The sequence below is a fragment of the Cupressus sempervirens genome, chromosome 2 (assembly GCF_028749045.1).
Source record: "Cupressus sempervirens isolate cs-2001-9-10 chromosome 2, ASM2874904v1, whole genome shotgun sequence".
Taxonomy (NCBI): Eukaryota; Viridiplantae; Streptophyta; class Pinopsida; order Cupressales; family Cupressaceae; genus Cupressus; species Cupressus sempervirens.
Window position 1 is genome coordinate 363,745,888 of NC_143119.1, and position 11,938 is coordinate 363,757,825.

The window sequence follows — 11,938 nt, forward strand, 5'->3', positions numbered from 1 at the left end:
TGTCATTTCCCACATAGATTTAAGGTACATTTGATCATTTCAAAGAGGAAAAATGCTCCCTTGAAGCACCCATATGATGTGTAGCTCCTAAATCAAGAACCCATTCCTTAGAATTGTTTGTACTTTCTACCAAAGCTTGTCCCTTACCTTTTGAAGCGGTTCAAGTTGCCTTATCCTTATAGATATTTGGCACATCAATTTTATGTTTCCTCCTTATGTTTAACAATTCATCAATTTTCTTATCCTTACAATCATGTTCATCATGACCATTCTTCTTATAATAGGCACAAGTTTTCTTCTCCCTTGTGTTGAAGTTTTTTCCCTTATTGTTTTTGGAAAAATACTTTCCTTATTGTGAAGAAGATTATTGTGCGGAGGAAGATTGATGCAAGGAGATAGAAGAAGATTGTTGTGTGTCATCTTGTGGCTTAGCCTTCCATTTATTTTGCTTCTTGTTGGAATTTTTACCACCTGGATTCCTTTGATTAGCTACCAAGGCTTTGGTCTTTGAAGACTAGAGAATTCCCATACTCACTAACTTTTCATGTTCTAAGACCAGCATTCCTGAAAATGACTTGAATGAAGGCTTAGTGAAGGCACTACCCATTTTTAATTTGTGAGTATTATAACTAGAAACAAAAGTTGCATATTCAGGAGGAAGATGAGTCATCACATGTTTGATCAACTTTCCATCCTTGATGGGTTCACCACAATCCTTAAGTTGTGCCCTATACATATCTACTTGGGTAAGATAGTCTTTGATGGTGTCAAAATCCCTAGGATCCAATTTGAGAATATTTTCCTCAATGGTGTAGGCCATATCTTCCTCTACTATCCCATACAATGCTTCAAGTTTATCCCAAACTTCTATTAGATTGTTAAGGTTCCTGACATGATATTTTATAGGATTTGAGATAATCTATAACAATGTTCCTAGAGCTATTTCTTTTTTTGATGTCTAGTCTTCTTTATGAGACTCATCAACATCATCATTAGGTTTCTTTGCTGCACCAGTTACATAATGCAATAAACCTTTTTCAACTAATGGTTCCTTTATCTTTTCTTTCCAAGTAGCATAGTTATGTGGTGTTAGCTTAGAAAAAGAACCCATAATGCAAAAGAAAGAGCACAATATGAAGGAGACACAAGAGCACAAGACACACACCCCCTTTCACTCAATCAAAGAACCCCCCCAAACACCCCCCTCCCCTCCCTGCCAAATGAATGCTTTAGGCACTTTATACTTAGTGTGATTACAATAGGGCACTTGTCAAAATGGATAAAAGTGGACTTCTAATTTTTTTGTTTACAACCTCCTCATGGAGTTCAAATCTAGTACTTAGCAATGTAGCTTAGATGTACAACAATTTTGAATTTTGATCAAAGTAATACAATGCAAAAAAGGACCTATTTCTGAAAGTGGTATTTCTATCCATACAAGCCTATAATCTAATTACATATTTGGAAAGTAGATAAAAAATTAAGCACTTTAAAAAAAAATGAAACCTAAAAATGTGTCTAGATGAGCCGTATGGAGCATTTGAAGTTGTAAAATGTAGGGTTGGATAGGTACAGTAGCAAAAAATGGATTTTTCTAACAAATCCATGTACAAAATTAGAAAATAATAGCACCATTAAAAAATTCAAGAAATTCTAGCCTAAATCAAAAAAATTGCACCTGATTTGGAGTCCAGATGACTGAGATATGGCCTCCCAAAGTTGGACTATCAAATCAAAACTGCATATGGAGAGGGGTTTGTAGAGGAAAACACTGTGTTAAAATTGAAGTCCAAACAATCCTTGTGATAGTGTAATTTGGCCTGCTGGGGTCAAATGGCCATCAAATTTAGGTTAAAGGTTGTGATGATGTTAGTAAAAAAAGGCATGTTGGATGACATGACAGTATGACTAGGGTTGACTGTGCAGTCTGTACACTGACGTGGTAAAACATACAAATGCCAATGTGGATTGTTGATGTGTCCTAGTTATGTGGTGAGTGATGTGGCCTGTCATGTTATTAACATGTCTACTAATATAGCACCTTGTCAGATGTTGATTTGGACGTTGGAGGAGGCTACATAGGTTGTGAGTCATCAGAACTGACTGTTGTTGACTAGGGAGATCAAGGTCACTGGCAGTCGAGGAATGGTGGTCAGCGATGTTGGTTGGGCCATAATAGCAATGATGGAGCCACCGAGGAGTGATAGAGGTGGTGTGGTGGTGGTGTGGGATTAATCCCACATGCACCACAAATTGGATTGTTGAGGTTTATAAAAACAAAGACTCACAAAGAGTGTATTGGCTTGAGGTCACCAGGTTCTTTTGTCGGCTTGATATGTAGTCCACCATGTTTTGTGTGGTTGTTGGCCTATTTGTGAACATACCATTTGTAAATGGAATATTATAGTGAAATATTCCGCGGGTGTTGGGGATTTGACCACCTAAGTTCCTGCAATAAAAATTGTTCCTCTGCAGGCCTAAATTTTCCTTAAAAAATATAGCAGATCCAAAAAAGAAGTTGTGATAAGCCTCACAATTAAGAACATGTCCACCAAGAGTGGATTATCCTCCATTGAGCACAGGAGTTAGTGCGATGATGAGAGGATAAGCTTTACATAGGTGTATCTTGTAAAGAGATGTTGTAGACATCATGTGCTTAATTAGAGTGTGAGCAATTGTGTTGTCTACATGACAACTTAGATGAATATGCAAACTCCTGTGTTGTCAACAAGACAACTCATATGACTATGCATACTCCTAGGTGTCTATATGATAAATAATAAAACAATGCATTTAACCTAACTAAACTTAAGTAAAGTGTAATAATAATTATTTATTTACACTAACAATTATAATTAAAAAATATTTATTGCTACAATTATCATTATATACAAAATTATAATTAATTAGAGTGTTTTATATAATAGATTTTATTATTATTAAAATTAGGCAAAAGCCTACATCACAAAAGTAAGTTGTGAGCCTCTTATCTAGGAGATCTTAGGTTTGAGTCTACTCGACCTTAATAAATAATAATAATTAGAATAATTATAATATTGCATATACATGTTCATTCCACATCTTGATGATTCTAACTTTGAATTGTATTCGATGAATATAAACATATCATGTTTTCATTCTTTTAGCATTTTTAATGATATTATTATTTTTACTATCACTATGAATCTTGTTATATCAATACTTTCATGTAAATTAATTTATCATTAATTTTTAAGTATTTTTTTCTTATAATAATTTATAATATAAAATTTAAGTTAGTTAATATTGTTAAAAATCATCAATAATTAATTGTTATCTAAACTCTTCTCTAGTCAATATTTTACTTACGTTCCTTTAATAATCATTAATATTATTTTACTTTTATTTTATAAATTTATGACAACATTTTCTTTTGACTTTTGTAATGAAAATGACAACATATAATTTGACCACTTAAATAGAAAATATTATCTGTGATTTGAAATATATAGCTTCACGCATCAATGGGAATAGTGGTCAATGTTATTATGACATCTCAATTATTCATTTTATCTTTCTTGTTCAAGATTGTTTTACATGTAGTCAATAAAAATGTTTGGTTTGTTCATGATAATTTTTTATTTCGCACTCTCTAGATTATTTTTGATCAAGCTCATACTTGAAGCTTTTAGGAAATATATTTTTATTTTGAATGTATTTTATTTGCTTCCTTCAAATCTATTATGCAATAGAAAATATTAATTATACTTGGTGTGAAATAAATAGTGTTTCCTATTTTCATTCATATGCCTATACATAGATAGAAAATGTGCTCAAACATTTACATCTATATACATTCTTACAAAAATAAATTAACAAAAAAACTATGCTAATATTTATTTAATAAAGAAAAGTGACTTTAGCTCACATATGCTAAAGTTCCATGTGATTATAATTCTACTCATTCCAAGTTAAGTGTCATAAATTACATGTACCACTATTTATGCTAATATTTATTTTATTAAGAAAAGCAACTTTAGCTCACATATAGTAAGTTTCATGTAATTATAACTCCACTCATTCAAGTTTGGTATCTAGGATGACACATACCACTATTTTTGTCTTTTTTCTTTCATGTTTGGTCTACATTTGGGCGTTAGGAAAATTGGGCATATCATTCATTTTTATAATTTATAATTGGAATGGGCTATTGATGTAAATTTTTACACAACTTTGTGCATCACAAGTTAGTAGTCAAGGATCTTGTTTTTATCTTTTTTATTTCATGTTTGGTTTACATTTTTGGGTGATACACAAATTGGGCAATGAATACTTTCTATTCTTTTGGAATTTAAATGAACTATGAATTTAGGTTTTTATAGTGGGATATTGATGCATGTGTTTTAATGAATATACATCACATCTTTCTTAAAAGATGTAATTTTCATGATCAAGTACATCCTTTTGGAATTAATGAGGTTTTTATACAAAAGATGCATATGGTGCCACTATTAATAAAATCCTTGTTGGGAAGTTGAGTTTGATTTCTAAGTAAATTTAATTGGTATATAAGTCATATGATGGAATTTAGATACCAATCTCTCTTAGGACATAGAAGGCTTTATTTTGATCATAGGCATGCTTGTGTGGCTACATTATTGCACTCTAACTTTTCTTACATTTCACAGTCATTTCTAATAACTATTATAATATCAATGATATTCTAAAAATAATGTTGTTTGACTTGGCCTACTTAATCTCTATTATTTTTGTTGCTAACTTTTTCTAATCCACTTCATGTGGTAAATCATATAAGATATAAAAATTATACAAGTCTTGATAAGATACTTCTTGGATTGCAAGATACCTCATTGGAGATATTGATCAAGAAAAATTAAATATTCAAATCACCTAATTAGTTAATTTAAACTAGATTATCTATTTTTAGGTAATTTTCCCACAAAAAAATTTACTTTGGATTTCTAAAGTACACATCTATTTGTGTATAGTTTTAGGGGCAATTTACTAACACTAATACATTTTCCCTTCATTATCGATGTTGGGCCATTTTAGCTTGTGATTTTCCTTTTTTTTTGTTTATGTCCCAAAAGGTGAAAATTTTGCCATCACTTACATTTATTGTAAAAATTTCAATGAAATTGGAATATAAACAAAAAAGAAATTGAAAATGACTTCATTTTGTTTCAGTCAGATTGCAGATGAGAGGAAGGGATTGAGCTACATGCATTGTGCAAATATGCCATTGGATTTTTTTTTAATCACCCAATGCATAATGTGTGTTGGTAGTAATGGTAGAAAGTAAGTGAATGTAAAATTATGGTACTCACAGGGATGCAAGCATAGCTAAGATCGATGAAGGATTATTTGGATTGCCTACTACCCTTCCTTTTCCTTTTCTTCATTATTTATTGGAAAAAATAACTACAAAGACATAGATGACAAGGGCACAACAAGAGACCAAAGATATATTCACTGCTACATCCTAAATGAATGAATGAATCAAAAACCTAATTGGGGCATTTCTTATTAAATCCAACCTAGTTCTCAACAAATCCATCAAATCTCATGTATTTCTCATCAAATCTCACCTAGCTTTATAAATTAAAACCCGACAAATTAGGGTCAAAAAATATACTAAATGAATATATGAATGGCCTTCCAAACATTTAAATTATTTTGTTTTATTTTCTTGGGTGCCTTAGTGTTGTATCTTTTGTTGATATCATTACCATGGGAGCAAGGGAAGTTTCAAAACTAGTAAGAATTTTTACATATATTTGGAATTTCAATTATGTTTATATTTCTTTCAGCCCCTTTCTATGCCATTATAATGATAATATTTTGAGATTTCCCCCTTGGAATCAAGATTTAAGAGGCCTCCCCAATTCTCACATAGATATGGAGCAATCCAAGAAGTCATTTTAGTAGATAATTGGTGTTAAGATATACTAGATTAACATAGATGTATTAGTTGTAAATTGTCAGTATTAAATATTGTAATTTTATTTTTATAGTATTTTATACCATAGTTCTTACTAATTTCTTGATTTTCTTGTTTCTTATGAATGGCCTTGTAAGATTGTAAGTTAGATGATTAAGTTGTGATGAAATGGAGTTTTAACAATATATATCTTTGCAAGGAGAAAAAATTAGTGAATGAGAAAAAAAAATGCATGAAATAAGAGTGTCAAAGGACCTAGTTAATCCTCCACAATGAAAGGAAAGATGTTTTTGGAAACCACTAGAGGAATGATGGATACAAATAAATTTTGATGGGGTTGCCTAAGGAAATACAGACATATTTGGATTTGGAAGTATCACACAAGATCATGGAGGAAACTCTATAGGTCTTCTTGCTAAAAGACTAAGGGATGGGACCAACAATGTGGTAGAATGTGAAGCAAAAAAAGAGGCTCTAATGTTAGGAGTCAAGCTAGTATCAACTAAGTGCATCTAGAAGGAAATTCAAAGATTATCATTAATAGGATAAAGAAAGGAAAATTGGAGTCATGGCATCTTGATAAGCACATTAGCCAGATAAAGCATCTCTTGACGAAGTTTGAGGACTTCAAGATATCCCATGTCTATAGGGAGGCAAATAAGGTGGCATATAAATTGGCCAACTTGAGAGTGAATGCCCCCTTTGGGAACCAAAACAACATTTTTGAAGAATTTGGACTTCTTATATTTTATTGAGGATGGTGTGTCTTAACTGGCATTATGTCCACTTGCATCCTTTTTGAAGGAGTGATTTCCAATAATTAACCCCTGCTATCAAGGACACTCATGAGAAAGTAATCCTTGTCACATGACAAAGGATATGCAATCATCAAGATTTCAAAATGTGGGCTTCTAGATCTTTTGTGGGAGAATTTTTAAGTAGGGAGGGGTCTCTTTTTTCGTAAGAAATTGAGCAAAGTTTTTAGAAATAAAGGCCAACTTTGCATTGAAGTCAAACAATCAAACACGAGAATATAAAGGGAAAATTTTGGTGAGGTGACTGAAGAATGTATATCTCATCAAAGACTAGGAATTCACGAGTGATATTATGGAGATATTTGGCCCAAAATATTTGGACTCCTACTAGAGAAGGAGGACCAATCTGGACATTGTATCCCTCTTTGTGGCTCTTGCATTGGTTGTTAAAGAAACAAAAGAGGAAATTCAAAGGGTTATTGTTGTGTTTATCAACTCGCAATAGCTTTTGGGAGTCGATCAGTTCATTGATAGGGCCAAGCTCAGGGAAGGGATGTAAATAGGGTAGGAACCATGGAGGAATATTGGAGGTGGTGATTCCTTGTTGCAACCTCTGGTTATGTGGTCATTTGCAAACCCCTAAGTGGTACATATACTAAAAGTGATCGAAGGATGGAGGAAGGTGGTCAATTTTTTTCAAGAAAAGATCTAGGTGTTGGATGATGGGAAGAAGGGTTTTATGAAGATGACACCAAGGAATAGTGTGTAACCACTTGGAGAACTATTGAGACACTAGTTGGGAAAGTAAAGAAGTGAGGCTTCTATAGAGTCCACATGAGTAGGAATGTGGGTCAACATGTCTTTGGCAGAGGAGGCAGAAATGAGTGGCCCTAGAAGGCAGTGGTTCTCTGTAGAGGGTGACCTCTCCATTCTAAATTTCACCAAGGAGGAAGTTGCAACTTAGTTCAAGGTTTGAGTTGGAAGGGTCTTGTTATGGATGTCTAGTGACTCTACCAATTTTTTCTTTCACTTAATGTAATGGGTTGGGAGTAGTATGGAGGTGTTAATTCATTTTTTACTAGTATGCATTAATGTTTTTGTTAATGGGGGTTATATGAGGATTTTTATAGTGTCCTCTTTACACTATGACATAGTATTGTAAGAATCATCATTTTAATTAATATAAATAAATGTTACCTATCAAGAAAAAAGTGTGAAAGGATCTACTATGAACATTTTCATATTCAATCTATCTAATTTTATTTTGTTCACTTTAGTATAAGATTAGATGTATCACTCTCTCTCTCTCTCTCTCTCTCTCACACACACACACACACACACACACACACACAGAATGAAAGAAATTAGCATAGGGTTCATTATCCCAATGTGTCTTTAAGAACTCCTTTATGTTCCCTCCATAAGAGGGTTTAATTGTAGTTTAACAAGATAGGTCCCCTTAATCTACAATTAATGTTGTATCATTGACCATTACCTAAAAAATCATACTAGTAAAAATCTTATACTAGTAGTGACTAGACTGGACCATGACATCTATGTATTAATAAAAAAATTTTATTAAGTTTTCCTTTGTAATAATCACTGATGAAAATGGTCCAAATATGATCATTATGAGTTGCATGTAGACACTACAAATAAACAAAAACACTTGTATTGCCAAGGAAAGATTGACCTCCCTTTCTGATTTGATTGATTATTGCTATAGGCATTGAATGTTCACATACTAGTAGATGAGATTGACATGAATGAAACATATAAAGAACAAAATCTCATCCATAATCAAATAGTGGTGATGAAGTTGTAATGAACCCAAATTGGGGGTCCATTGCTTATTTCTGACTTGATCTCTTATTTGTATCCTTTTTATTATATTTTCTCCGATTTGTATAGATTTCATTCTCTTTTTTTGAATCTTTTCTCTGATCTATTTTCCAATGTGTTGATATATTATATATATGAGTATATTCATAGAGTCGTGTCCTTTCAAATTAATATTAATTATATTAATAAGGTATTTTATTATTTTATTAATTATATATTATTTTTAATGATTATAAACTATATTATTATATTAACTATACTATATAAATTATGTAAAGACTATTACAATATTATGTAATCTTAGATATTATGATAAATTATAACTATATCATTATTAAACATACCCTCAGATCAATATATTAAATAATGATATATTATTATATGTATTTATATATATATATACTATATATATATCACGTATATTTAATATTATTTATCTTATTTATTATAATTTAAATGTGATAATAATTAGATATATTATCGTCTTATTGATTTACATTGTTTATTCCTTGTATATATTGATATTATTATTATGAATAATAATTTCATTATATTCATATAAATAATATAAATAATTAAGTAAAATAGATCATAAATATTTATAGTTTATCAATATTATTTCTTTAGGAATAGTATATGAATTATTATTATATTTTATCCCATAATTATAGGATTCTCTTTAGGAGGGGTCATGACAAGTTTGCCCCTCTTGAATTTGCTTGTCCTCAAGCAATAAACATTTTCATATTTGTTTCACCTTAAATAATGAAATTGACTACTAGATCCTATTCAAATTTTTACTTGTAATATTACTTCATTTATTCTATAAAGAGTCACATATGTAGTATGCATCTAAATGCAAAGTATACACATGAATGTATGAAGACACAAAGCAATCACGAAGCATGCATGAAGTAGACACATATAAACACAAAGCATACATGATGTAGACAGATGAAGACATGGAGCAAACACGATGAAAACACATCATACATAACCTTGATAAGATCCTAAAATTAGTAATGCACAATCACTATACTTCTTCATTAGGCTTATGAACCCTGCAACCACAAAATAAGCATCAGTACATGCATATAAATATATATAAACTTCAAAGAAATTTGAATAATAATAAGTCAATCCGAGCCAATTCCATACTAAGCCCAAGAGTGGAACATTGGCCCCCTTGGCCCTAGTGGTGGGTGTTAGGCATCCACACGAAGTGGTCTACTTAGTGGATTGCTTGTTTGGCTAGAAAGGTTCTTGTGAAAAGGAGTCATTACTATCTTTCCCTTAACTAGCACTACAATAGGGTGTTTTCTCTTGATTGTAAACACCCTAGGAAAGTGGTAGGGTTCCCTTTTCTCATTTACATAATCCTTTGGAAGGAATCTTTCTCCCTTTCCTTATTATGATCATCATAACATGGTAGATTTACAGTGCAGAGGGCACATGAAACAAGCTCCAAGCGTATCCGAAAAGTGCTCAAAATTACTTTGCCTCTCCCTCCACCCACTCCCTACCTTAGGATATCATAATGTGGATGAGAAGATGAGTATTAAATTTAATTTACTTAGTTCATTTGAAAGATTTCTTCTTATATTACACAAACAACTTTCTCTCTCCTTGTTACGATCATCTTGATGGTAGAATGACGGTGCAGAGGGAGCGTGAAGCAAGCTCCAAGTGTATCTGACAAGTGCTCGAAATTACTCTACCTTTCCCCCACCAATTCCTTATCTAAGATTACGTAATTTGGACGAGAGACATATTAATTGAAATTACTATGTTTTCCTTAAATCAACATTTATTTACATTTCATTCTTCATATATTATGATTTCATTTCTTTGTAACTAGAATCATTGATAGATTATTCAATATTCTTCACAATAACAAATGTGTTAGTAATAAGAAAGACACTATCGATTATTTCATAACAATATATGCACAAAATATATATGTGTGTGTGTGTGTGTGTGTGTATATATATATATATCTTACCTCATTACCTTTTGTGTGTTAGGGTGATGATGTGGAATTTTGTAATAATTTGCCTCTCATATTCCACAGTAACATCCTTACAGGAATAGATAAAACAAATAGCTTTAATAGTGAGTAATGAAATTCAAGTGATGAGTAAATAAATGTAATACTCAATAATGACCAATACTTATCTCATATGCATCAAACCATAAATTTTCCTCCATATGGTCTTGCTTATATCATTTGATATATAATATCAAGTTATTAAATGGTTTTCTTGGAATTAATAAATAATATTCCAATATTTAAACATCTTTCCTAAATTTTCTCACACATATATATTTATGTATATTTATATAGAGAAAACTATATAAAAACTATTTTAAATAACAATGATAACTACCAAGTAGTTAATAAAATGCATTAGCTTAGTACCATGTACCTCTTATGATGTAGCCATTATAATTTTGGCTTTATTACTTTATGCTTTATTGAGAGTTTTAGATGGAATTCTAACTGGTATTTTAATCATCTCTTCCTCCTAATTCCAACGTTTGATCTCCTCCATCATTTGGCTTGAATAGTAGTTCATTTATTTTATTCTTTATTGATTTCTTCATTTTTGTGTCTAGGCTTGTACTTATATTAATTGGTTTTCTTTGTTCGACCTCATTCCTCCTTATTTTCAAATCCACACAAGCACGATTATAGTGTGAAGAAATTTCATTTATCTTCTTTCTAAAGTTCATGTCATATTTTGAAAGGACACACCACCTGTGTCTTAATCAAATATGATGCGAGGTAATGAAACATGTTTTCAAACTCCATTTGCCATGATATTAATCTAATAACAACATGTAGCATTCTATTATTCTCTCTAAATCTTCTCAAATCTTGTCCATGCCATGACATCCATTGCATTCAGGTGATCATTCTTGTTTGCAAACTCAAGAATAACAACATCTCTTAATTCTTTCTCACTAAGTAAATAGTGCAACACATATATTGCCCCACCAATATGCTCCCTGTCATCACTCTCTACCACATAAACAATGCCAGCGAAATCTCCACTATAATATTTCCATACCGGCCTAAGATTTTCTTGTCCGCCAACCTCACAGACAATGAAGGCGGCATTCTTGTGCTTCACTGTCTCCATGTTGAACCCCACTGTGGGTATCATCTGTACAACTTTTTCCATAATTGACATCAATTTAATTTTAGGTATTGTATCTTCTAGTCCATGTATTGTATCTTATACATATCATTCCTATTAGAAGATGTTGTCTCAAAGTTTTTGTGATTTAGTTTATACTAGATGATAAAGTCATTGTGTTCTTTACATCTGATTGACATGAAAATAGATTAACAATTTAATGCCTCACATTCCTCTTGGAGAGGTATTTTGGTGGTTGC

General features: G+C 31.6%; 1 pseudogene; it reads right to left on the minus strand.

Annotated features, from left to right (window-relative positions):
• Window positions 1-11,399: 11,399 nt before the first annotated feature.
• Window positions 11,400-11,723, minus strand: LOC149572639 (ADP-ribosylation factor 1 pseudogene; annotated as a pseudogene).
• Window positions 11,724-11,938: the final 215 nt, after the last annotated feature.